Consider the following 26104-nt stretch of genomic DNA (forward strand, 5'->3'; position numbering starts at 1 on the left):
CTATATAAAAATAAGTAACTTCTCTATGCACCAATAATCAACAGGCTGAGAAAGACCTTAGGAAAATTCATAATAACCTCAAAACAAACAAACCTCTAGTGTTAAACTTAGAAGATAAAAGATCTTAGTGTAACACCCCAAACTTAAATTTTTACAGGCAAATATATAGGAAACACTTGAAGATAGAGCCATAGATAATGTCTCTCTAAATAGGCCTCCAACTGCTCAGGAAATAGAATACGAATTGATGATCGGGGTTGCACAAAATTAAAAAGCTTCTGCACAGGAACAGAAGCAATTTCCAGAATTAAGAGACAACCTCATTTAGACCATCATCTCAACAAATAAGATGAGCAGATGATTCATACCTAATTCAGCTACACAGGAGGTATAGATAGAAAAATTGCAATGTGATACTGGCCTAGGCAAAACCACAGGCTTCTATCTGAAAAATAACTAACGCTAAAAATGCATGGGGGCATGAGCTAAGAAGTAGAGAACTTAACTCATCATGGGGTCCTAAGTTCAAAACAGCAGAACCACAGAAAGAAGAAAGAAGAAATTAAGGAAGAAAGAGGGGAGGGAGAGGAGGAGAGGAAGGAAGGAAGGAAGGAAGGAAGGAAGGAAGGAAGGAAGGAAGGAAGGAAGGAAGGAAGGAAGAAGGAAGGAAAGAAAAAGAGAGGGAGGAAAGGAGGGATGGTCTATCTCTGATGTAATCAACCCTTGATAATCATTGTATAGAGTCATAAATTTATTGGAAGTTATAGAATGTTGATATGTATTTTCTTCATTTTTTAGCTAAAATACATTTAGCTTCCTTACTGCATAAGAAAAGCAAGCAAGTACTTAACTTTAATCCTTAAGTAGCAAGATTTCAACACAATAAACTCATTCTTTAGGTTTTTAGCTATATTTTTAGGATAATTATAAACTCATGGGTTAAAATCTATCTGTAGAAGTTCAGTTAATTATAGTGCTTATCCTGGAGTCCCAAAGCATTGTCTTGCTCTTACTCTTACTGAGAAGACGGATGTGATCTTCAGTTCTCAAATCACTGAGCTGCCTGCCTCTCAGTAAATATTTTGGTCATTCTGATGTTCATATTCCAAGAATCTTCAGTTGTGCTGTTTTATTTTTCTGATTTTCTTAATGTGAGTTACATCACCTTGGAATAATTCTCTGAATAATTCTTCAGGAGCAGAGGCAATGAGAACTTCTTAGAAGCTTAGTCCAATGTAGATATGAAGTATTCATGTTAGTCCATTTTCTTGTTAATCTATCTTCTGTTCCAAGGCTCTGAGCAAATGAAGAATAATGAAAGGTAGAGAGAACATTGTATTTCCTCACATACACTGGGCAGACTTGGGAAGTGCCCGTGAGAGGAATCTGGGGCTTCACATGGACTAGATGGCCATTAAACAGTTAATGAACATTCCTGTTTCTTCAAGTACTGGTAAAGATAGAATTTGAGAGTAAGTAAGCAATCATGGAGGAGGAAGGTTTTATAGTCTTCTCCAAACCTGTGTGAATTCTCCATGCACCTCAACATCCTCCTCCATCACAGGTCCCCCAGAGTGGGGGTGAGGAGTGTGAGCATTTCCTGAGGTTTCCTTCAAGGAAAGCTTCCAACAACACAGCCTCCCACAAAGGCAGCAGGGCCTTCCTGTGTCTAGTAGAGTTGGTAGGTATCAAAGACAGACACACTGATCAGGACTGGGAACTGATGCTTATTGATTTCTTGCGTAATTCAAAAGATCCAGAACAATTCAAATTGCTGAATTATATTTTGGTTAGTTCATCTGAGTGTAACTCTTAAGTAGAATTAATAGAAAGTAACAGCTGGCTTGGTTGTTCTGTACATGAGAGAAATCTATAGTTTCCAGGGAGCGTGGAAATTGTGAGATCCCATGGTATCCTACCTTCTGTGTCTGGATATCAGGATTCCTTGGGTAGATACAGGCTATATTCCCACTTCCCTCTTTTCATCTTCTTAGCAAAGGCTGAGGTTGAGTGGGGTACAACATTTCTTAGGGCACCACTAGAAGCTATTATTACATTTAAGTGTTATTTAAGTGTCCAAGGCAAACAAAAAGCAAATGGTCACAGTCCAAGAAGCTAGCTATTCTTTGGCTTATGCACTAGATATTAACGAAGGGGAAAATATTGTCATGCTACTTTAACTCTTTCTTTGGCAGTCTCTCCAGAAAACCTGGCCCAGTCACTTACTGTGGACTTGAGTGTGAAGAAAAACTTAAAACAGTAAAATTCCAATGGGTTGGGGCGAAAGGTTACTCTCGGTCAAATTCCGTCTCTCTCCAGACTGAGTTCCACATGGTATTGAAGAGTTTCTTGTAGAATTATCTAGCTCACCGTTTGATTATATAAAAAAGTGGGATGAAGAGATAGACCAAAGACCCCAGCAAAGTCAATAATCAACAACAGCCCAGACCTCCTCTCCTGTGTGCTCTGGTAAGACAGTAGTTGTCACAACTTTCTTTGCATATTAGAGTGAACTGAGGAGATTTGGAAAGTGCACATGCCCAGCCACACCCCGCATGAGCTAATTCATCTTCAGATGGTCTGCTTCACACGGGTACTTCCATCTAAGGGCCTAACCCCGGCCTCTAGGAATGGTCATGCTAATTTTTTAAATGTGGGTTACTAATGAAGTAAGTGGTGGAATAGATTTGCCTTGCTCCAGAGAAAGAACAGAACATGAGCCAGACAGGTGACAGCTGTGTCCATGCTATTAGCAATGGACGTGAGTAAATGTTCTAGAGACAGGCTCTTCTCTGTGTGCAGAGGCTTCGAGGAAGGTCAAAGCTCTCCAGCTTCCGGTGCTTTTCCAGGTCATTCAGACCAATGAATGAGTAGTTACTCAATCAAAGCGAGGAGGCATCCTAGACACAGGGTGCTGAGGGTTGGGGTTTTGTTGAATGCTCCGTTGATAAACAGGTTAATGGAATCTGTGTGAAGAGTTTCTGATTCACATCACAAGTGTACACGTAAGAAGTGACCTGTAATGAACCACCCTCCCCCCCAAAAAAAAAACTTAAAAGGGAAAATAACAAAAGGATTAAGAAAAAGTAGAATGAATGAGTAGGATTGAAGTGCATTATATGCATGAATGTAAATACCTCAATAAAGCCCTTATTAGTGAATAAGTGATTGTTATTATTGTGCCAATTAACATATTAATTTATGCTAATCTGAGAAGAAGAGGCCTGTGCTGGGTGTGACAGCACACTCAGGAAGCTGAGGAAGAAGAGTCAAGGGTCTGAAGCAGGCTGAGCGACAGAGCCAGACCCCGACTGAAAAGTGTCAACTAGGTGACAGGTTAGAGAAGGGCTGAGGAGGACACTGGTTTCGTGGGAAAGGGGCCTGAGCTCTGCCTCAGCTATACCCCCAGTCAAGTTATGGGCATGTCAGTGGCGTGACCTCAGATGTCGGGGAATCCTTGTGGAAACCATATCAGCTCATGCACCTGTTTTGTTCCCTCCACTCATCCCTTCAGAAGCTCCCACCTCAAGCAGAGCAGAAGTCAGGGTCCCGTCACGCACTTTCAATGCCCTTGGCACTGGGGAGTGTTGGTCTCACCTCCGTCTTCTTTCCCACCACACTTCTTTAGCCATTTCTCCCATCACACATGCAGAGCCCTAACCACATTGCTGTTTTCCTGGGACTTGCTCTCTACCTGACAATGATGGTCTTTGTGATTCATTCTCTGACCTCTTTCTGCAAAGTCTCTGCCCAAATACTGCAGTGCCATAGAGGCCTTTTTGGACCATTCTGTCTAAAATCATGTCACTCTTGTCTTTTCATGCCATTGCTGTGGAGCTGACATCATCTGCCATGCCCTTGGACATAAGTCTAGACATGGATACAGACATAGATTCAAGGTTACTCCTTTGTATAGAGCTTTGCTTTCCCAATAGAAAGTAAGGCCCTTGCAGATGAGGATTTTGTCTTGTTTTTCATTGCATTTCAACTACAGATCTGAAATGTCACATCCTTGAAATCCGACCTTTCCTTTGACCCATTACCATTACACTTATTCTCCATTAAGGATATTTCTTCCCAAGTCTTATCTCTTCTCCCATGGGACTAGAAGCTTCTTAAAGTTAGTAACTCTAAGTGATACCTGTTTCAGCTTCTTTCTGCCTATACTCACATAGTACTTACAGATAATCAAAGCCCAAGCGTTGGTTCCATGTTTTTATTTAAAGCAATTTTTTTCCTCATCTTGCATTTTAGGTACAAATATCTTTAAACTGAATATAAACATTCTCTTCTTTAAGAGTTTTAAAGATAAACTTCCCTAAAAGGATTCTGAACTTTCATAAACATATCTTGGAAAGAGAGCAATACTATAAAAAGGTTGAAATCCAAATTATACTTTCAGTGAGAAATGTTCTTATTCTCTTTGACATTTATTAAATGTCAACAGCACATCTAGTACTTGGCATATTAGATTATACTCTAAAAATGAGAGGGATGATGTAGACCACTTATTGATTTTGTTATAGCATGTAAGTACATAATGAAAAATGTTGATAGTATTTTAACTAAATCTTAGGGAACTTGTTTAAAACATTTAAGTAAGCTTAAGAGAACTATTTCTACAGGTATATTAATACCTGTAACTTCTTTAGATTACTTGCCTTAAAATAAACTGATACACTAATTGAAAGTCTTACTTGTCTACTAAGTCCCAAAGTAATCCTGGAAAATAGATAGGATTCTTGCCTCTCAAGAATATTAGTGACAGATGGGTGCTGGTGGCTCACACCTGTAAAGCTAGGTATTCATAAAACTGAGATTTTAAGGACTGATATTCAAAGCCAGCCTAGAGGAAAACTTTATGAGATGTCATCTCCAATTAATCAGCAAAAATCCAGGCTGGAGTTAAGGCTCAAATGGTAGTTCTCTAGCTGTGAGCAAGCAAAAGTAAAGAATGGAGATGCCAATAAGATAGAGACTGATCAGGATTTAGGCTCTCAGAATGCTTCATCTGAGGTGAGAGCTTTCCTGTCTCCTATCATGTAAGGGCAAGCAAAGAGGCACTGTCTGTATACCAGTAAGTGACCAGAAAAGGAAATCTTGCAGGCCTTTGGTTGTGGCCTTTCCAAACACCAGAACTGAAGGATGTGATTTTCTGATATTGTCTCATTACCCAGTTTCAGGAATTTTGTTATAGGCACACAAAGGAATAAAGACACATAGATATCTTAGAGCCCAGTGGCCTTTCCTGTATTGTACAGGAGGTTTGTGTGTGTGTGTGTGTGTGTGTGTGTGTGTGTGTGTGTGTGTGTGTGTGTGTGTGTGTGTGTGTGCATAAGCACACACAACATTCCTTTGGATGACTGTTGTTCATTTTATAGTATTTGAAGTTAACTATGATGCCAAAGTTATTCTCACCCCTTGGATTGTGATGGTCCTTCTTCTGTTTAGTTCCTTACATGAATAGCGTTGATGCATAACCCAGAACTTGTCATTCTGCGTCTTTCCTTCCTCATCCTCTCGACACATGTGTTAAGCTCAGTTGTGTAACTTCCGTCTTCCATATTCATAGTACTTCAGCTCTCTTTCTGTTATTTCCGTGCAAGTAGTCACTATTTTCCACTTGGTATATAATCCTAGCACTCTGTTTTCCTGGGTTCTAATGTCTCAGTCCCATTTCCACACCATAACCAGTGGTATGTTTATCTAACTCACAATTATGGTGTGTTGCTCTCCTGACTAAAACTCTGCTTCCATGCTTGTATCCCTCCGAAATCCATATTCTGTGAATGGGGCTGGTGATGTGGCTCGCAGTATAGACTGCCTACCTAGTAAGTATGAAGTCCTAAGTTTAGACCCCCATTACCATTAAAAAAAGGGACAATTTTTTGAGAGCAGGTGGCTTGCGCTAGTACCTAGCTACTCAGGAGGCTGAGATTTGAGGATCACAATTTGAAGCCAGCCCAAGCAGAAAAGTCCATGAGACTCTTATCTCCCGTTAACACCAAAAAACTAGAAGTAGATCTGTGGCTCAACGTGATAGAGCACTAGCCTTGAGCATAGAAACAGTTCCCAGGCCCTGAGTTCAAGCCCCAAGACAAAAAAGGCGGGGGTTAGGGGGAGAGATAGTATTAAGATGTAGGGAAGGCAATTAGATCAGAAGCATTCCACTCCTACAAACAGGCTTAGTGTCCTTATAAATAAAAGGTTTGCAGGGAGCCTTTTTGTCCCTTTTTGCCTTTCCATCCTGAGAAGCCACAGCAGCAATATGCCATCTGTGGAGGAGAGAAGAGCCCTCAACAGAAACCTTCAACAGAAACAGATGTTCCGGCATCTTGATCTGCAACTGAACATTCTGCAGAACAACGAGCAATAAATTTCCATTACTTACAAATAAATTATTCTAAGATATTTTTTCTATGGCAATGTGAAAAGATTAAGACAAACTTGTATCCTACTACCTATAGAATAAAGTCAGAACTCTTTAATTAAAGAGAAAAATAAGTTCTGGTATTGTGGCACATGACTGTAAATCAGGAAACTGAGTCAGGAGCATTTTGAGTTCAAGACCGTGGGCTACATAATAAGAGTCTGTCCTGTCTCAAAACAACAACTAAAGAAGAAAGAAAAAAACAAAAATAAGTAAATATTTCAAATATTTAAAAAATATTTAATTAATAAATGATGTTTGAACAACTGAGTAATATTCTGGAAAAAACAACTTAATCAATATTTCATATCTTATACCAAAATAAATACATGCTTTAAAATTTGATGCTAAGAGAAAGGAAGGAGAGCTTTAAAATATTTTTGGAATTAGTAAGACATTCCTAAGCAGGAAACAGAATCCAGAAGCCATAAAAATAGGACTAAGATATGTTACTACATTACTAAAATACTTCTGTCTGACAAAAAAATCACAACAAAATAACAAGGAAAAGAACAAAAAAGAAGAGCCTATTTCCTTATCATGTAAAGAGCATCCATAAATCAATACAAATTATGAGAGAAGTGCAAATCTTTATGGCAAAAATATCTTCACAAGATATATAGTTTTAAAATGTGATGCTTTTCGTAGTGCTGAGGTTTGAATTCAGGGCTTTAGGCTTTGTAGCAGGTTCTCTACCACTTGAGTTATGCTTTCACCTCTTTTTTCTTTTTTTTGTGGGGGGGTCTGTTCATGGGGCCTTGCTTGGGCGCTGTCCCTCAGCTCTTCAGCTCAAGGCTAGCACTCTACCACTTGAACCACAGCACCACTCCCGGCTTTTTTCTTTTTGCTTATGTGCTGCTGAGGAATCGAACCCAGGGCCTCAGGCATGCAAGGCAAGTGCTCTACCACTGAGCCACCTTCCCAGCCCTCACCTCTTTTTTCATTTGGTTATTTTTTTAAGTAGTGTCTGTGCTTTTGCCCCAGTGAGTCTCAGAACATGATATGGCCTCCTGGGATTACAGGTGTGAGCTACAGTACCTAGTTAGAGGTAATATTAGAAAAATAGAAGAGGGCTATAGGCAGGGCTCAAGGGTAGGCTTGCTTCATAAACAAAACACACCAAGTTCAAACCCTAGTAATAAGACAGAGAGAGACAGAGAGAGAAGATTTAACAAAACAACACTGATGATAATATAGAGAATAAACTTTCACAATACAGAGAGGAAAGGAGAATAGGTGGGCACAACTCCTCTGAAGGGAAACAGACCAGTGCAGTGCATTTTCAAAACTAAAAATGGATACATGCTCTTGCTTAGCAATGTTTCCAAGTATTTGTTTTACTTACAAATTCTTACAGGTGCAAAGTTATAAATTAGCACAGATTTTCAGACAGAATTGGTGTAATAATCGAACACTTGAAATGTTGACTAAAGAGTGAAATCAATTATGATGTATTGTTATCACAATGTGTTATTTGAAAGAAATAACTTTATATTTATTTATATGGAAATATCTCCTAAAATATATATTAAGTGAGTTACAGAATAATAGGTGTAAATTACCCCTCTGTATGAGAAATTATCTGTGTATTCATTTATCTCTGTCAGTCTATCTATGTTATCTATCTCTATCTACCTGTCTGTCTGACATTTGCTGGTGGCTTTATATAGATAACATTATATATAGAGAGAAAATAGTATGCATTTGCCACATTCAACATGGTATTTTCAAGTACTACCCTGGGGTGTGACACTTGCATATGGAAGTATGTCATTTTTAAAATGATAAAAACATGAGGCAATGCTTATGGGTCTGCATTTCATCTTTAGTCTCTTAGATTTGCATTTATGAATATATCTAAAACATTATTATTAATTATGGTCACCCTATTGCACAATAGAGCTTTTGAATTTAAATGTTTCTCCTGCCTAACTGAAATTTCATATCCTTTTGACCAGCATCTTCCTAGATCCCACTAACTATTCAGTAACTAGCCACTGACCACCTATTAACTCCCCACTAAAAATTACCCACTAACTACTCCAGCCTCTGTTAGCCACTCTTCTATATTCTGCTTCTATGACTCACAACAGGTATATGGGGACATGCCCAACATAATTAGTTATCTGGGAAATGCTAGTTAAAATCACAATGAGATTTCCCTCAGGAGAAAGGCTGTTATTAAAAAGACAAAAGATAAGTGTTGGTGAGGATGTGGGGAAGAGGGAACCCTTGCCAGCTGTTAGTAAGCATGCAAACAAATAGAACCACTATGGAAAACAGTGTGGAAGTGACAGCAAATACATACACACACACACGAACACACACACACGAACACACACACACACACACACACACACACACACACGAACACATGATCCAGCACACTTGGAATGTATCCAAAAGAAATCAGTATGTCTAAGAGATAATATGCACTCTGTGTTTAGTACAGTTCTATTCACAATAACCAAGAAATGGTACCAAACTTAGTGTCCACCAATGGATGAATGGAGAAAGCACATGTAACATCTGCATAGATATAGATATAGATATAGATATAGATATAGATATAGATATAGATAAAGAAGAAGACAATCTTGTTGCCTATGGAAACAAACTAGACACAAAAAAGCAAATAATACATGATCTGTGGCATTCATCTGCGAAATCTAAAGAAGAAAACTGTTCTCAAAGATGTGCGTACATTTTTGAGTGTGCTGCATATTTCTACTAGAATCCTCAGAGGATGATAGCACTAACTACTTCTGTGCCTAGGACCTGAATTGCCAAAGAACAAAGGTAGGTGAAGATAATTTTGTATTTATAAAATAAAATTTAAAAGTAGGGGGTGACCATCTTTTCACAGTATCACCGGTTTATTTCTAAAGTTTTGCATACATGCCTAAATTATATGTTGGAAATACATAAAAATGGTATTTTAAAATGTATCCTATTCGAAGTTTTGCTTCTGAAGGAAGAGATTGATTTTTAAGTCCCCAGATAAGATGCTTGCATGGAACATAGATCTGGAAAGTGGAACTTGGAGGAAATATTTTGGGGCTTTGGCATTATTTCATCTGGGGAAGGGAGGTCTGAAGCAGTTGTTTTTGATTACATGAAGAGCAGGGCTGGAGGAGCTAATGATGTGCAGCTGTGGTTCATCATTCCCGAGCCTGTAGCCAGGAGGAACTCGGGCAGAAGAGACTGAAATTACGAAAAATGGCATTGTCATGGTTGGAGCTTGCAAAGTGGGTCATTGGAGCATGCGCTGCCTGTGAAGAACTTGCTTCATAGTCTATCTGTGTGTTACCAAACTGGGCAAATAATGGTTTCACCAGTAGCTCTGATTTCTACCTGACACAGAGAGCTGTGGGAGGTTATAAGAAGGCACGAAGAATAGAAAGACTTCAATATGGGGAGACAAGAAGGCATAGCACTTCTCTCAGACCTGGGACTGGGGATTGTGGACCAGGCATTTCTAATGGAGCAACCATGCCCTCCAAACAGAGGGCACCATAGGCAGGGAGTTCCAGGCATTAGCCAGAAGCTGCGTTGGCTGCTCTTCCAGAGAATCATAGAGCATATTCTGCAGAAATGTTTGAGAGACCATTCCCAGGGCTATGCAGGGGGAGGGGAGGAGGGGAGGCAGAATAAACTGACTTCTTCCTGATATTTGGGATTGTTTAAGTTTTCCCTGACAAGATATTGAAAAGGCAAAGAGTTTCCTTTAAATTATTTGAAGGGCTTATTTCCTTGGTTCTTGGCTTGATTTTCTCCAAGTTTCTATTGCACAGACCACATGTTTTAACTTTTGTTTAGAGGTCTAGAAAAGATTTCCCAGGAGGAGGGGTAGGGCAGGTCATTTGGAAGGGACAAGGGCAAGAAGGTCTCCCCTCTGATAGTGGTACAGGCCAGGAGTAAACTAAAAGGGTATGATTTAAGAGGTGAAAGCACCTCAGGGAAAACAAACATGTCTCAGTTGCTGGGGACATCGTTATTTCTTGATTTAATGATTTTTACTCTACTGAGAAACAAGAGGGTTTTGCGTTACCTTAAAACATAAATGTTGTTGCAATAAAGAGATTGTGGAAAGGAAAACTGAAGCCAAAGCCTACTGTGTAAACAAGTGAGTGTGAGTAAACAGAGGGGCATGATGGGAGCCTGTGTTTAGTGAACTAACAGGGAGCCAAGGCCTCAGCCCTGTTCTTCAAGCCAGAATAAAGCAGCAGAAATGCAAAAGGCCCTGAGGGAGGTCACTTAATGACTTGGATTGTGCAAGTCACCAAGAGCAGAATCCTTTCTGGGAAGAGGATTTGAGTTGAAGGTAGAAAAAAAAAGAACACAAGTTACCCCCCAAGTCTGTATTATTCTGGGCTTCTATCTCCCTCCCCTCAGAACCCAATCACAGAAAATTCCTCTAGCTCCTCCACTGTGAGCTGGACCTGAACTCTGTGTAGGATGAGTATCAGGAAGAAGAGTGGCTGGCTGAAATACCAGTGGGGAGTAGGCTTGAGTGTTGTAGGGGAGTCCAGTCAGATAGCACTACTTCTCATTTTGTGAGTGGTTTATTGGAGATAAGAGTCTCATGGACTTTCCTGCCCAGGCTAGCTTTGAACTGCGATCCTCATATCTCAGCCTCCTGAGTAGCTAGGATTACAGGCGTGAACAACCAACGCCCGGCTGAGAAGCCACATTTTGAGAGGTCGAATTGGGAGTCTGTATTGGAGAGCTGGCATCCACAGGTAGACTCCTGTCTCAAAGACCTGCAGCCCAGTACAAAGCTTGAACCAAGCTTTTGAAGACAAACACCGCATGCTTGGGTGGGGGCACTCAAGCCCAGCAAAAGCAGACAATATTAGGGAGTAGGTCAGGAGCCAGCAGAACTTTCCATCTAGGGGATACAACTCAACCTTTGCATCTACTTAGAGGCTACTCAGATGAGTGCATCAAGCCATTTAAGGAGGAAATCAAGGCAGAGTCAGAGTATTCTCTATGCAGAGCTCTCCTAGGGCTAAACAGCATGACATCTGCAGTTCTTTTCCATGCTTTTCAGTGCTGGGTGGAAAGCCCCTTTCACCCAGCAAGGCACCAGGATGGCTACCAGAAGTTACTTCGATTAAGCCTCCCCAGTTTGTGGGTTTGGAGTTGCTGTTATTTGTGTTTCTTTTCTCAGATTCTGTGCCATGTCTCTCAATGTCCTTCCATACTATTCTCTGATATCTTTCCCCCGCTCTAAAACAGTTCCAGAGGTGATTTTTCAGCCATGATTCAGCCATGCCCCTGCAGAAGTAGAGAACTGCATGATGTCCTTTTCCTGACACCATGGATGTTTTTCAGCATGAGTAAAATGAATGCTGCAGGAAGCTGGAAGGGGAAAGTAGAATGTGGCTTTTGGGACATGTAGGTTTTAGTTTCTGCCCCTCCTTTCTATCAGCTGTGTACCCTTGGGCAAATCACTCCATTGGCTTGTATTCTAAAATTGGCAATAGTAGACTAGCTGTCAGACTCAGCTCCTCTGGAATCGAGACCTAATTCTGTAAGAGACATGGAGAGCTCACAGCCAAGAAGAAATGAATGGAACCAATGAACAGATACTGTGCGTACAAAACAGACCTGACCTGTACTGTATTTAAAGCAAATTGCTCCCTTTAGAACATGGAAGAGCCTCCACAGGCTCACGTGGAAATCCTTCCTCAGCCACATTATTTTTAAGAAATCATAATGCAACCTTAATCCAAATCGAGTATAGTTTTCATTTAAAACTGAAATTACCTATATGCTTTTACTTTTGGTTACTTTTTTTTCCTGAGTAATTAACAGTTGGCTCTGCTATTTTGTTACTGCTTACGTATTTTGGGGAATTCTTATAAAATGAGAAACAAAATGTAACATGAAATTATGTTTGAATTTAGAGAAGTTTTTCTTTTAATAGATTCCACATTTAATGAAGCTAACATGTATTTGTGGGCATTTAATTTAAGGGCTTTTCAATTATGTCACTTTCTTGACATCTTAGGGAGCCAATAATAATATTCTCAAGTCTCAGCATGAAGAAGCTACAGCTGCCTGTTCTCATATTAGCAGGAGCAAACAGCAAGGGGCTGAAGAAAAGCCACCTGTGTTAGAGAAGTCCTCCACACTGCCAGTTGGGGAATCCTCTCCAAGCATGGGTCTCCTTTCTTTTCTCGTGACTTGTGACTGGTGGTGACTAGTGCAGTGGCTAAGGACAAAGGAGATGGAGACAAAGAAGATGGAGGCAATGGAGATGGAGAATCCTAACCAGTGATATCATTGAGTATCTCTGACAGTTATGTTAGCCTGTTGGGTGCTCTCTCAAACTGTAAAAGAAAGAAACTAAACTTTATTTTTTAAAGCAAGATCCAATCAAGTCTTGAAAGAAGTAGACAAAGCATTGGGCTGGAAACCAGTGGACATAAGTCAGATGGGAGACATAAAGAAATTCCAAGTCAAGAGGAAATCCCAAGGAACCCTACCTGGGGTCTAATGTTAGAGAAACATGGAGCCCAGCCTGTATGAACGGTTTGGGAAATGAATTAACTCTGTAGATTTTGGAGGTGAACATTCAGATACATTCTACAAACATGGTTTCATTTGGAAGCCCAATGTCTAGATCTTTCCCTGGAATGATGTAACTAGCTAGTTGGGAGTGGAGAGCCGAGACTGGCCAGGCATCGCTCCATATAGCATCTCTATAAGGCTCCTGTGGGCTTCTCCTTGTGGACCCCTAGGTGGTCAGTTCTCTCATGGTATCTGGCTTCCCTTCAGGAGAACAACACCAAGCAACATTTCTTTTCAGCCAACTCCTATTGGCTTCAAGTGAGGCACTTAGAAACCAAAAAACCAGCCCATATTCTGGGAGGTGGACTATTACAAGGGGATGGGTTGATTCTATGTGTCCTTGTGGGGTTATCTTTGGAGACTGTCTACCATAAGCACGCCAGTTTCCTTTTCTTGGCTAAAAATCTCTGGCTTTTGTAAGTACCTAAAAATCTTGAGTATTACAGAATCTGATAGCAAGTACTAAGAAACTGATCTTAGCAAAAAGCACGGACTCCTCTCTTGGGCCCAAGTGAACTGAAAACAAGATACAATGTTGGCATTCCTGCCTTTATTTTACTTTTTTTTTTCCTTTGTCCTAAGATTTGGGGTCAGACTCCTGCTTAATTATTCTTCCCAGAGACATGGTAACCATTCCTACCTAACCTATCTCATCCTCTTTCAAGGGCTGAGACACAAAAATAAGAGTAACTGCAGCATCTTGCTGTCTGCTCTTACAATGTCCTCTTCTAGAATCTGAAGAGGGGCAGGGAATGTCCAGTCACTTTTCCAAACCTGTAGTCGTCTTGGAAGCTAACAACAGCTGAACTCAGGAGCAATCACCTCATTGACACTGGATTATCCCCTCAAGGAATAAGGACCTCTTTGAACCACCTAGCAGGGATGAACTGAGATAATGACCAACCAGACCACACTTGCCCAGCCTGCCTGCTTCCATTCACCTCTTGTCTCCTGCTCCAATTCTTGCTCAATTTAAACCTAAAGCTCATGCCAGTCTCCCAAAGATGGGCTGAAATGCTTAATAATTTTCCCTCTTCGCATGATATTGCCACACTAATAATTCTCCTTTCACTGTTGTTTAGCACTACTCTGTAAGGATCATATTAGTTGTGTGGCTGAACCTGACATATTGGAACCCTGCAGAGTGAGGTTTCTGGACTAGATGCTCAATGCTGCTGAAATCTTGAAGGAGACAAGAGACTCTGCATTTCACATCTGTATCTCAGCTATTTGTGGAGCCTGAAGACCTTTCATAGGACACAAAGGAGTTGTAGTGAGATAACAGGCCAGAAAGCCCCATGCTAGGAGGACCTTTTTTCTCCTCTTCTTGAACATTCTTCTAGAATTTGGATTTCCTGAGACCAACTTCTGCATTTTCTTTTCAGACAAACTCAGTGATTTTCTGTAAGTCAATTCATGTGAATTAAAGAGAGGAGGGGATATTATAAAGGATGCCAGGAGAAAAGGATGGATCAATCGAAGATTAGAGAAAGGATTGGGAGGGGACAAAAGTGCATGAAAGGTTGGCGAATAATTGAGAAGGGAGGCCAAAACTAAAATCTCCAGTGTATAACTTGGCATCTCAATTTTCCCTCCTTCAAAAAATAACCCACTTAATAAGTTGGTTGTGGAGGACATTTTTTAAATACTTTCGCATTTACAGTAGCAATGTAAAATTATTTAACTGAAAGGAGTCATTTTCATGCCCTTTTTGCTATCTTTGTAAAGGAATGCCTTCCTCTAAATCTTTACTTATCTCTTCTGGGTATCACAAACATCTTCATTTTAAGGGCTTTTTTTTCCATGTTGTGTCATAAGCAGACCATTATCTGGAGAGAATGTATGTTCTGGCTTTTTTCAATCTAATAGCTATTTGTTAAATGTTGTAGACTTTAGAATATTGAGGAACAGACGCAGTTTGAACTTTTTTTCTCCTTTTTCTCAGTCTGCTTTGGCACTGTACTTAGCTCTTTCAGTCTAGCAGTTGTATAATTTCTCCATCTTGCCCAGCAAATCTCCAAGAGATTTTTAAAGGGTAATTTGGGTTCATTCTGCCCTGCATTGATACTGAGAATGTCAAAGGTAGTATCACAGGACCAATCCCTCATCCAGGACTATAAATGAAAGAAAATATGGCATGTCTCATTTTATAAAATCCATAATCCCACTGACAGCAGGAGAAACAAATAACCATTTTATTCAGCACTTAAAGAAAGCTTTCAGTTAAATTTGCCACAATAATGATTACATATCACTTTTGTTATTATTTTCAACCACAGTGTAGAAATACTAAAGGGAAATGTCTAGGAATAAAGAGTTATAAGGTTTAAATGGAGCACTATTTTTTGTTGGTGGTGGTGGTGTGGGGGTTGAACTCTAGGCCTGGGCACTCTCCCTCAGTTCTTCAGCTCAAGGCTAGCACTCTGCCATTGAGTCACAGTGCCCACTTCCAGCTTTTTCTGTTTATGTGGTACTGAGGAATCAAACCCAAAGCCTCATGCATGTGAGGTAAACGCTCTACCACTGAGCCACCTTCCCAGCCCCAAGTGGTGCACTATTTTGAGTAGCATGATAAAAACCTCATGTCCTAAACTTCTCATCCTGCCTGGGATGGCTAATGAAACTACACTGTGTGTGCTACCTTCCCATAGCTGTTTTGTTACAATGTGGTCATTTATTACAATGCCACTGGCTGTGACATTGTTATAGTATTTATGTTCAAGTAGCCCTGATGTCACTACTTCATGCTATATCATAATGTCTACATTAATTACACCATAATGACTATTAATCATACCATAATGCCTACATCAATTGATGCACACTGACAAAATGATTTTTTAAACTTCAAAAAAAAATTGAATTATAAGACATACTCAATTCCTGACAATGATTATCTCTAGAGAGGGACTGAAAAGGGGAAGTCTTGACTGTGTCTGTAATAGATACATAAAAAGAAACCCTGGAGTAAATATAGGTGAATATTAAAAGCATCCTTTCAGTTCAGTAGTGAGTATGTGAATATTATTCTTTGGCTCTTGGTTTGATATTTGGAGTGCTTCCTATTAAAGTTTTAGAAGAATGAAAGCAAGAGCAAATACAGTGCAGTGGGACATTTTTGTAGAAAAGTTACAAAGAGAATACTGCTTAAGTTTTATTTTTTAGTGACCTTGGAAGCTGTTGGTAGAAAATAGCTTCACATGAGTTGGAAATCGCCCCCAGAGCTGAGCAGTGACTAATGGTGGAATTTGGCAAAGAGAATGGATAATCCCTAAGCATGGCAGAAGGTGGACAGGCCAGCCCCGAGGTATCATGTATCACTTTAAAAGACATTCCAAAACATGACATAAAGGAACACGTTCAACAACTGCTTGTTGCTGGTGCTAGGGTTGTTTTTGTGTATCTGGTTGGCTTTTGATTTGGTACTGGCAATTGAACTCAGGGTCTTGCACTTGAACCGTTTTCCCAGTTCTTTGGCTTTTAGTTAGTCAGTTTGCTTAGGCAGAGGCTCACTGTCTTGCCAGCCTGGGCCTCCTACTTCTTCTCCCAGGGGAACTGGGATTACAGCCCTGTATCACCCTACCAGTTTTGGTGCTGGTACACTTCTTTCCAGATCACTTGGAAGAGCAGGGCTATCACCTGGGCTATTTAGTGACTGGAAACAGATGTGTGAGGAGAGACACTGACTCCAAGTAGATGAGAGGTTATGAGACATGGATGGGAAGTCCACAGCAGAGCCATCTGGGTCTAGTCTTAACTAGCTGTGAGGCAGCTTTCCTCTCACCTAGAAAATGGCCACATAAGTTGGACTAATCTCTCCGGTCACTTTTAGTATTAACATACTATTGCTACCTCTTAGCATCACTGTGACTTTTACAGGAATGAATCAGCCAAGTGAAGATACTTAATTATTTTTCCATAGGCCAGTGGTCAAGGAAAAGTGGGGGAAATTCGATTCTGACATCAGAGCACTCCATTATCACTGTCAGAATAGTCACTGAAAATTTGAATCATATGAGAAACTCTGAAATCCAGCCCTCCACTGGTGGGAATTTGGTCTCAAGATTTTTATGGACTATTTTTTATTTGTGTGAATGTGTGTGCTTGTGTGTGTTAGCAGACAGCTCTAAGTCTTGAACTCAAGGTCTGGGTGCTTTGTCTGAGCTTTTTTGCCCAAGGCTAGCGCTCTACCACTTGAGCCACAGTACCACTTCTGGCTTTTTTTCTTTTTGCTTATGTGGTGCTGAGGAATCGAACCCAGGGCCTCAGGCATGCAAGGCAAGCACTCTACCACTGAGCCACCTTCCCAGCCCCTGTCTGCGCTTTTTCGCTCAAGGCTAGCACTCTACCACTTGAGCCACAGCTCCACTTTTGGCTTTTTGGTAGTTAACTGGAGATGAGTCCCACAGACTTTCTTGTCCAGGCTAGCTTTGACCAATGAGCCTCAGATCTCAGCGTCCTGAGCAGTTAGGATGGATTAAAGGCATGAGCCACTGGCACCTGACTTTATTTTTGGTATTTAAAATCACATTAAGAGAATCCTAGAAGACCTCTACCCAGAAAAGGAAACATTTTGATAAAGTCCATGAAAGATAAACTGAAAAATGAAAAAGTAGAATCAATAGTTCATGTACTGAGCCTTCAGGGAAGCATAGATGTGACCCCTGATGCCCATCCTGTCTTCCCTTTCTTTCTTTCTTTCTTTCTTTCTTTCTTTCTTTCTTTCTTTCTTTCTTTCTTTCTTTCTTTCTTTCTTTCTTTCTTTCTTTCTTTCTTTCTTCTCTCTCTCTCTCTCTCTCTCTCTCTCTCTCTCTCTCTCTCTCTCTCTCTCTCTCTCTCTCTCTCTCTCTCTCTCTCTCTCTCTCTCTCTCTCTCTCTGTCTCTCTTTTCGTTTGTCATGGGGCCTGAACTCTGGGCCTGGGCACTGTCCCTCAGCTCTTCAGCTCAAGGCTAGTGCTTTACTGCTAGAGCCACAGTGCCACTTCTAGCTTTTTTTTTTTCCTGCTTATGTGGTGTTGAGGAATCGAACCCAGGGCCTCATGCATGCGAAGCAAGCACTCTACCACGGAGCCCCCTTCCCAGCCCTGGTCTGCCTTTTCTTATACAACCACTAGAGTTTCAGCAAAGCAACTGACTTCCCAACCCCTGATGGTTTTCCTCAGCAGCAAATTGTGGGGTCTGAGCAGGATGTGCAAATGGAAGTTGTAAGTGCAATGCTAGTACCATATTTTTAAATGGAAAAATTATACTTTCCTTTCCTCTTCCTTCAGGTTGAGATACAGATGAAATGCTAGTAAGGCCGTTTCAACCTTGTGAAGAGCCATTTCTTGAGGTAACCATGGTGGAGAAGTAAGGAGGAGGAGTCCAGAGCCTCTCCAAGAATGTCTACCTATAGCCTAGTAGATGGAGACAAGTAAAAATCCATCTTGGATGGGCTTCAAAGATAAGGGTCTCTTTTATTAACACTAATTTAATCTATGCCCCAATTAATGCAGTAACTTGAGGAGCTTCCGTTTTTATCACAGTTCCCAAAGGAAATTGAAACTTATCTCAGGGATTTATGACTACCTGGGAAACCAGGAAGAAATGCTAGCTTGAATCTGAACATGAGGAAACCATCAGAAATATCATGCAGAAGGAGGTTCTGCAGGACAACTCACCTGTATTCTTTAAAAATGTCAGTGTCAGAAAAAGCTTTTAAAAGGCTCCATACCGGATTAAAGGAGCATATGGTCATGGCAGCTAAATGACCCTTGATTGGACCCAAAATCTTAAGGGGAAAAAAATATATGTAACACATTAGTTATACAGCTAGAAAAAGTATACGAAAAGTTTATTGGATGACAAAATATCAGTTATTTGTTTGGACTTTGTCACATAGGAAACGTAGGAAACACTGAAATATTTGGAGGTAAGGTGTTTAATGTCAGAAACTCATTCCCAAATGGTTCAGCAAACAATAATAGGAGTAATAATGCTAATGTGTACAATGCCTAAATATTACCAATTTCTGACTCTCTATGAATCTAGGTGAAGAATATATTGATACTCCATACTTTATCTTCAATAGTTACACAGATTTGAAAATTTAGAAACAAACTATTGGGAAAACATAGGTGGATCTAAATATACAGGATTATCTTTGAGACAGAGAAATATTCTTAAAGAGATAACACAGGAAATAATTATATACAAAAAAGATTGATATAATTTACTATGCAACAGTAAAAGGTCTTATGTATCCCAAGGGACTCCAGTGCCATTCTACTTTTCCCCAAAACATCCATCTTCTCACACGTTATGTGGTTGACTTATGGTATTGCTATGAATCACCTGACGCTCTCTGTTAAAAACATAGACACTATAAAGGCAACGATTTGGGTACATTTTGTTCTATGGTTTATTTCTAATGCCTCCTAGCATTTCAAGTGCCTATTAGCACTTGGTAGGTGTTCAACAAATGTACAGTTAATTACTGAAGGAATAAATGGATGGAATTGGATAGAGCAATTAGTCATGGACTGGAAATATGGCTCAGTGGTAGAATGTTTGCCTAGCATTCATGAAGCCCTGGGTTCGATCCCTCAGTACCACATAAACAGAAAAAGCCAGAAGTGGCACTGTGGCTCAGGTGGTAGAGTGCTAGCTTTGAGCAAAAGAAGCTCAGGGACAGTGCCCAGGCCCTGAGTTCAAGACCAGGACTGGCCAAAAAAAAAAAAGGAACAATTAGATAATTAAACTGTAAACATTAGCAATTCTTTCCATTACATTATAAAATACTGTAACTAAGAGGGCTTGAGTAAGGTCTGGTATTGATGGAAAACTCTACAGTCATTCCTGCAGCCTGTCACTTAGTCCTAAGCAACTCTGATGATAGACTGATGGTGCTCAAATTCTGACTCTTGTTTTTAGATAACCACAGAGCAATGATCATAGAGAAGTCATGAAATTCACTAGGCAATGAGGGCAAATGATAGTAACCACTTTCCCATACTGGCGTAAATGGTACATAGAACAATAACACAAGTGACACAGAAGGGCTTTGTACCTGTACTCAAATGAGAGATGCTGCTACATACTACTCCTAGGGCTTGAGAAGACCTAGTCTGTGTCTCCATTAATGTCTCCACCCACTGTAAAGCTATTACTGTCCCTGAACCTTCCTGCTCTCTTACCTCGGGGACTTTGCATATGTACTCCATTGCTTAGAACACCTTTCTCTCATTTCTTAATATAGACTTGCTCCTCTTTATCTCTGTCTCACCGATCTTTCTCTTGGGTAAGCCTTTCCCACATCCCAGGTTAGTAGAGTGAATTCCTATGAACTCACTCATGGCCAAACACTTTTTTTCCATGCTTATTGACTGAAGGATCACAGCATGACCACGCAGCTTTCTCATTTCCTCCGTGTCACCAGAGTGCTTAGTAACTGGTAGAGGCAGTGTTGGTAAGGAGTACTTTTTCCTTCTCACCCTTACACCATTCTCTGTGATGTTGTCATTCTGGCTTAGAGAAATACTATGTGTGTGAAGGTTTTGCAGATAGTTGGGGGGTGGGAGGGTGAATTTAGACAGGCCTCCTCAGTGAGGAGTATTCAGGAAAACTGTCCGGCCCATACGCAGCAGGAACTCCTCACCTCCAAGATTTGGATCTATTGGAAAGCTAACAACCACCCAGTGTGTGCCACTATCTTGTTTCCCTGTGAATTTCAGAGCCACCTGGCTAGTAATCTCTTCCAAACATCAGGTAGGAGTAGCCACAGCACTGAGGTGGAATCTGCCTCCTTTGCACTGTAACCTTCACAGGAAATGGCTTTGAAGATGACCGATTGCCTAGAAGTAGAAAAATGTTGGCCAGCTAGCGTGTTCTCCTCTGGCCAGCTCAGTCCCTCCACTGCCCTCTGGCTCAATTCCTATTTCCCTGTGTAATAAACACATTGTCCTCTGCCCCTTTGGGTACAGCTGGTGTCATCTGTTTGCTTTCCAGGGCAGACACCCAAGCGTCAAGGACTCACAGTCTGTACTCAGACCTTGTTTTGGGCAGCTGGGGTGGGGCACAGAATGCCTGGGATTGAGCTTAGTTGACTTTGATGGGTCAGAATGCATGCAGGGTATAGATAATAAAGCTTGTGTTCTCGCAGCACATTTTTAAGGGATATACAATATCAAAGACAACTGATACTGTTAGATCACAATATCAAAGACAAATATGCTGCAGGGAAGTGTATGAACAATAGAGGAGAGAGACACTTCTCATCCAACAATCTACAAAAATGTCAGATCATGTCAGCCATTCGATGACCCTACTTCCTTCACCAGGAAGATGAATGTTCTTATATTTGATTCATGAAACAATAAGCCACAACTCTATACCAGTAATAAACAATAGCATGTCATAGTATACCTTAAAAAGGACCAAGTATGATCTGCCCTTGAAAATTATAAAGACTATTTCTTCCGCTCATGACTACCTTTTCATTTCATTGACAAAAGCTATACCGTCTGCCCTCCATCCATGTACAAGATTTGGAATCCTGTTCAATGCTTTCACGATTCACTTTTTTCTTTCTTTCTTTCTTTCTTTCTTTCTTTCTTTCTTTCTTTCTTTCTTTCTTTCTTTCTTTCTTTCTTTCTTTCTTTCTTCCTTCCTTCCTTCCTTCCTTTCTTTCTTTCTTTCTTTTTTCTTTCTTTCTTCCTTTCCTTCCTTTCTTTCTTTCTCTCTCTCTTTCTTTCTTTTTTTCTTTCCCTCCCTCTCTGCCTCCTTTCCTTTCTTCCTCCCTTCTTCCTTCCCTCCCTCCCTTTCTCTCTTCCTCCCCCTCCCTTCCCCTCTCTCTTATTTCCTTCCTTTCTTCCTTCCTTCCCTTTCCTTCCTTCCTTCCTTCCTTCCTTCCTTATTTCCTTCCTTCCTTCCTTCCTTCCTTCCTTCCTTATTTCCTTCCTTCCTTTCTCTTTTGTTCATTCATTCCTTTTAAAGTTGGATTTTAGGGCCTTGTGCTTGCTTAAAAGGTACTCTACCACAAGTACAGTGGTAGACATGTCCATCTCAGACATGTGCCCACACCCTTGTCACACTTAATAGTGTGCATTCTAGAACAATCTACACAATCTTCAAGAGTTAGACAAAACATTATTTTCTATAAAATGGAATCACATTTTTGCTCTATTTTTTATGGTTTGTAGGTGATTGCTAATGGTGATTGGCTCTTGTTGACCTCGGGAGTACAATTGGAATGAAATGTTTAAGGATGGCTGCATCTATTTCTTAGGCTAGGAACGATCAGATATAGTCTGCATTGGGCTACTTTGGCCTAATTCAATAAGAGTATGTCTACATATAACCACAAAGCTTCTTTGTCATTTCCTTGATAAGTTGAATAACTTTATGGGATGTTTCTTTAATAAAACCATTTTCCTTGGTGATGAGAACTATCTGCCTAGTTAAATACTCAATATCTCAATGGCAATTCTATTTCCTTTCCAAAGACTTCTGTGAAAAGATAGTTCCATAATGGGAAATCATAATACAATTTTTTAAACATGGTATAGAAAGAGGCAGTAGGAGCTGAGGAGCCAGACCCACTTACACTTGTGTTCTCTCTCTGCAACTTGCCCTATATGTTAACTTGTCCACATCACTGAATCTTCTGAAATGGTTTCCTCAGCAGCTGTTTCAGTCAACTGTCCATTACTGCACCAAGAATACCTAATGCAGGCCATTTGTGCAATAAAGAGAGGTTTTATTCAGGTCATACTTTTGGAGACTGGAAGTCCAAGCATGGGCAGCCCCATTGTTTTGGCTTCTGGTAAGATTGGTTACTCTGGTCACGTCATGAACCAGAATAACCAAAGAAGCCAGGAAACCTAAAATCCTATGTTAGGGCACATCTTCAATGGCTTAAGGGTCTCTCACTCTGTCCAACCTCCTGAAGGTTCTACCACCTCCCAACAGTACCATGCTTTAGCATTTGGACTTTTTGGGGGAACACATAAACCATAATAGCATTAAAAATGGGGTAATAGGTCTTACTGTGGAGAGATGTGAGAATTAAGAATAATATAGAAAATCTGGGCACAGCAGTTCATACCTGTAATCACAGAGATTCAGGAGGCAGAGATTGGGAGAATTGTAGTTCTAGGCCAGCTAGGCAAAAAGTCTGGGAGACTCCAAATCTTAACTAACAGCTAGGTATGGTGGAAGATGCGTGTCCTCACAGCTAGAGCAGAAAGCATAAATAGGAGGATGCTATACAAAGACGGCCTGGGCAAAAAGTAAAACCCTGTCTCAAAAATGGCCAGAGCAGCAAACAGGCTGAAGGTGTGGCTCCAGTTGTAGTGTACCCTACCACGTGAAGGTGTGAGTTGAAACCAAGGACCCTGCACGTACAAGGCAGCACAGGCATGTGTGGAAGACAGACAAAGTTGGAGGAGAAGGAAGGCGACCAGGAAGGATTTCGAGAGTACCACAGCAGTGTCTTAGAGGACTTTACTCAGCTGGCATGACCACCTCTGAGCCATTATGTCAAGTGTGGGTGAGAAAGGAGTCTTCTAAGCTCTGAAATGGACAGCCATGTATTTCCTGTTACTGAAACTCTCTGCTTAACAAAAAAAATACTTCCAAAAGTCCCTAAAAGAGAATGCATTCTTTTGGTGTTTGAGGTAAGCGCCATCCAGAAGCTTATGGGAAAAAAAACAAACAAATTTCTATCTGCATCAGAACCCCTGACCCCATACATTTCATTCACCTTGTCATCAAACACAAAACAGACTTCAAGGCTATTTCATCCAGCCAACAACTACTGCTGCAAGTAATTTTATCATACATTTCTCAATAGTAACTCTATGCCAGATTCTAAAAATACTAACCATTTTGGGTCAGTTGACCTTGGAGACTCACTCCATGGTCTGTGTAACTTGGACTCTAATAGCTCCAACCCTTCTGAAGTCCAGTGACAGTCCAGCGAGGGAGAGATGGTTTAAATCATAAAAATTCCTTTATCTTTTCAAACCTTGATATTGTAATCTAGAACATTAGGCTTGATTATAAGATGTAGTAATTAAAATAGATTAAACTGAAGATGAGTAGTAAACCAGAGAGAGACAGATACATAAACATTTTCCACCAACCACAAATGTTTGCAGAAAATGATGACAATTAGCCAGAACCGTGAGCAAGTCTAAAAGTGTAAAAAATGGGAGACATAATGTTGTGAGGCAAATGTATTCTTTGATGGCTGTAAACCGATACTGAATGGGTACAAGAGCTCAGTGAAGTCATAAATAATAGAATATTGATGCTACTCAGATCTTAGTGATAAGCTCAATGATCTTTCCTTTCTATAGAGGGACACTGGGTCCCACATTTGTGATTATTTCTCAGGGAGTTGTGCAATTAGTTAACTAACAGCAGTGCTCAGAATGGATATCTTTGATCTCTCATTCTAGGACTTTGTACAACTTATCAGGGCTAAACATGTGGTAGAGCCCTTTCCTAGCATGCAAAAGGCCCTGGGTTTTATCCCAAACACTTCCAGAAAACAGCAATACAACCACCCCCAAAAAAACAATCCCTTCTTTTCTGATCTATGAGAAAATTGTCCAACGTGAGGGTAATTCATTTCCTTCCTCTATAGTAACACTTTGGAGTGAGGTACCCTTTCTTATTTATGAAGGTTTTCATCTAGTCCACAGTTTCTCCACAGACCCACAGCTTGAGGGAGAGCAGCTGTGTGGGTGGATTCATGATTCATGTTAGCGGAAGCATTTGGAGCCCTACCTACTCATTGATTTCTACTAAACCAAATTTAGGACCCCCTGTGGGAACCAAAGGGTTCAGCTCTCCAGAGATACAGAGCTTACTGTGCAGCCTGCCCAAGAATGATCAGATGATACAGAGTGTGGTTTACTCCCTAAGGGGAAAAAGATGTAGTCATGACAACACAGCTAGGCTCATAGACTTAAAAACAAGAGTGCCCATCACATACCAGGCTTGCTCCTGGCCTATGAATAAAGAATAAAGTTAGAATACTTGTCTTCATTCTAGGGTCGTTCTTGAGTTTGTATCACATCCAGTTTAAAAAAATCTGGACATCAGATTCAGTAATATGCTCTGGTTGCTCCCAATACATTTGGATAGGGTCATGTTCCTTACCTCTGTGATCCTATAGCACATTGTTTGCACCTCTACAAAAGTGAAGTTTGTTTTTTTTGGATATTTACTTGTCATTTTCTAGAATATAATTACTTCAGGGAAATGCATGGAGACTTCTTCATGATAGCAGAATAAAAGATAAGCAAATCTGTTACCACTTGCTAGAGACCAATAAAATTGTGAATGACAACCACTGTAACGTAGTTCAACTTAGAAAACACACTTTGCTTTGTATTTAGTGTAGCATTTCACGCAGTGGACATGGTAATTACCTAATTGTGTATATATTTTCTTCTAGAAACCTGAATTCTTTTGTGGAGAACATAGAAAGGAGAGTATATAAATGAATGAAAAATCCAGGTAAATGGTAAAGAGATAAGGAAAAATACAGCTCAAAGACTTCAGGTTAAAGCAAGGTTGGCAACTGGGTCTTGAATGGTGAAGAACTGGAAAGAAGATAAAGTGTGAAGAATGTACAGAATCAAAAAAGAAGAGGAAATAGCTTTAACGGAAGGAAATGGAAAGTGTTAGGTGCTTTCAAAAATCTGCTTGGTGATTCAAAACTTTGGCAAAGTAGCAGGTTATAAAATTAACCCCCAAAAATCAATGGCTTTTCTATATGCCAACAATGAGAAAAGTGTGGCTGAAATTAGGAAAGCAACTCCATTTGTAATAGCCCCACAAAAAATAAAATACCTAGGAATTAACTTAACCAAAGAAGTGAAGGACCTCTATGATGAAAACTTTAAAATCTTGAAAAAGGAAATCAACACAGAACTTAAAAAATGGCAAAACCTCCCATGCTCCTGGGTTGGCAAGATTAACATCGTGAAAATGGCAATACTTCCCAAGGCTATCTACAAATTCAACGCGATACCTATCAAAATTCCACCCTCATTCTTCAAGGAAATAGAGGAGGCAATCCAAAAATTCATATGGAACAATAAA

General features: G+C 40.3%; 1 pseudogene; it reads left to right on the plus strand.

Moving 5' to 3' along the window:
- Positions 1-25529, plus strand: part of LOC138822974 (E3 ubiquitin-protein ligase NRDP1 pseudogene) — a 37020-nt pseudogene extending 11491 nt beyond the window's left edge.
- Positions 25530-26104: the final 575 nt, after the last annotated feature.

This window comes from Dipodomys merriami, unplaced genomic scaffold (genome assembly GCF_024711535.1).
Source record: "Dipodomys merriami isolate MVZ:Mamm:240054 unplaced genomic scaffold, mDipMer1.0.p SCAF_12, whole genome shotgun sequence".
Lineage (NCBI taxonomy): Eukaryota > Metazoa > Chordata > Mammalia > Rodentia > Heteromyidae > Dipodomys > Dipodomys merriami.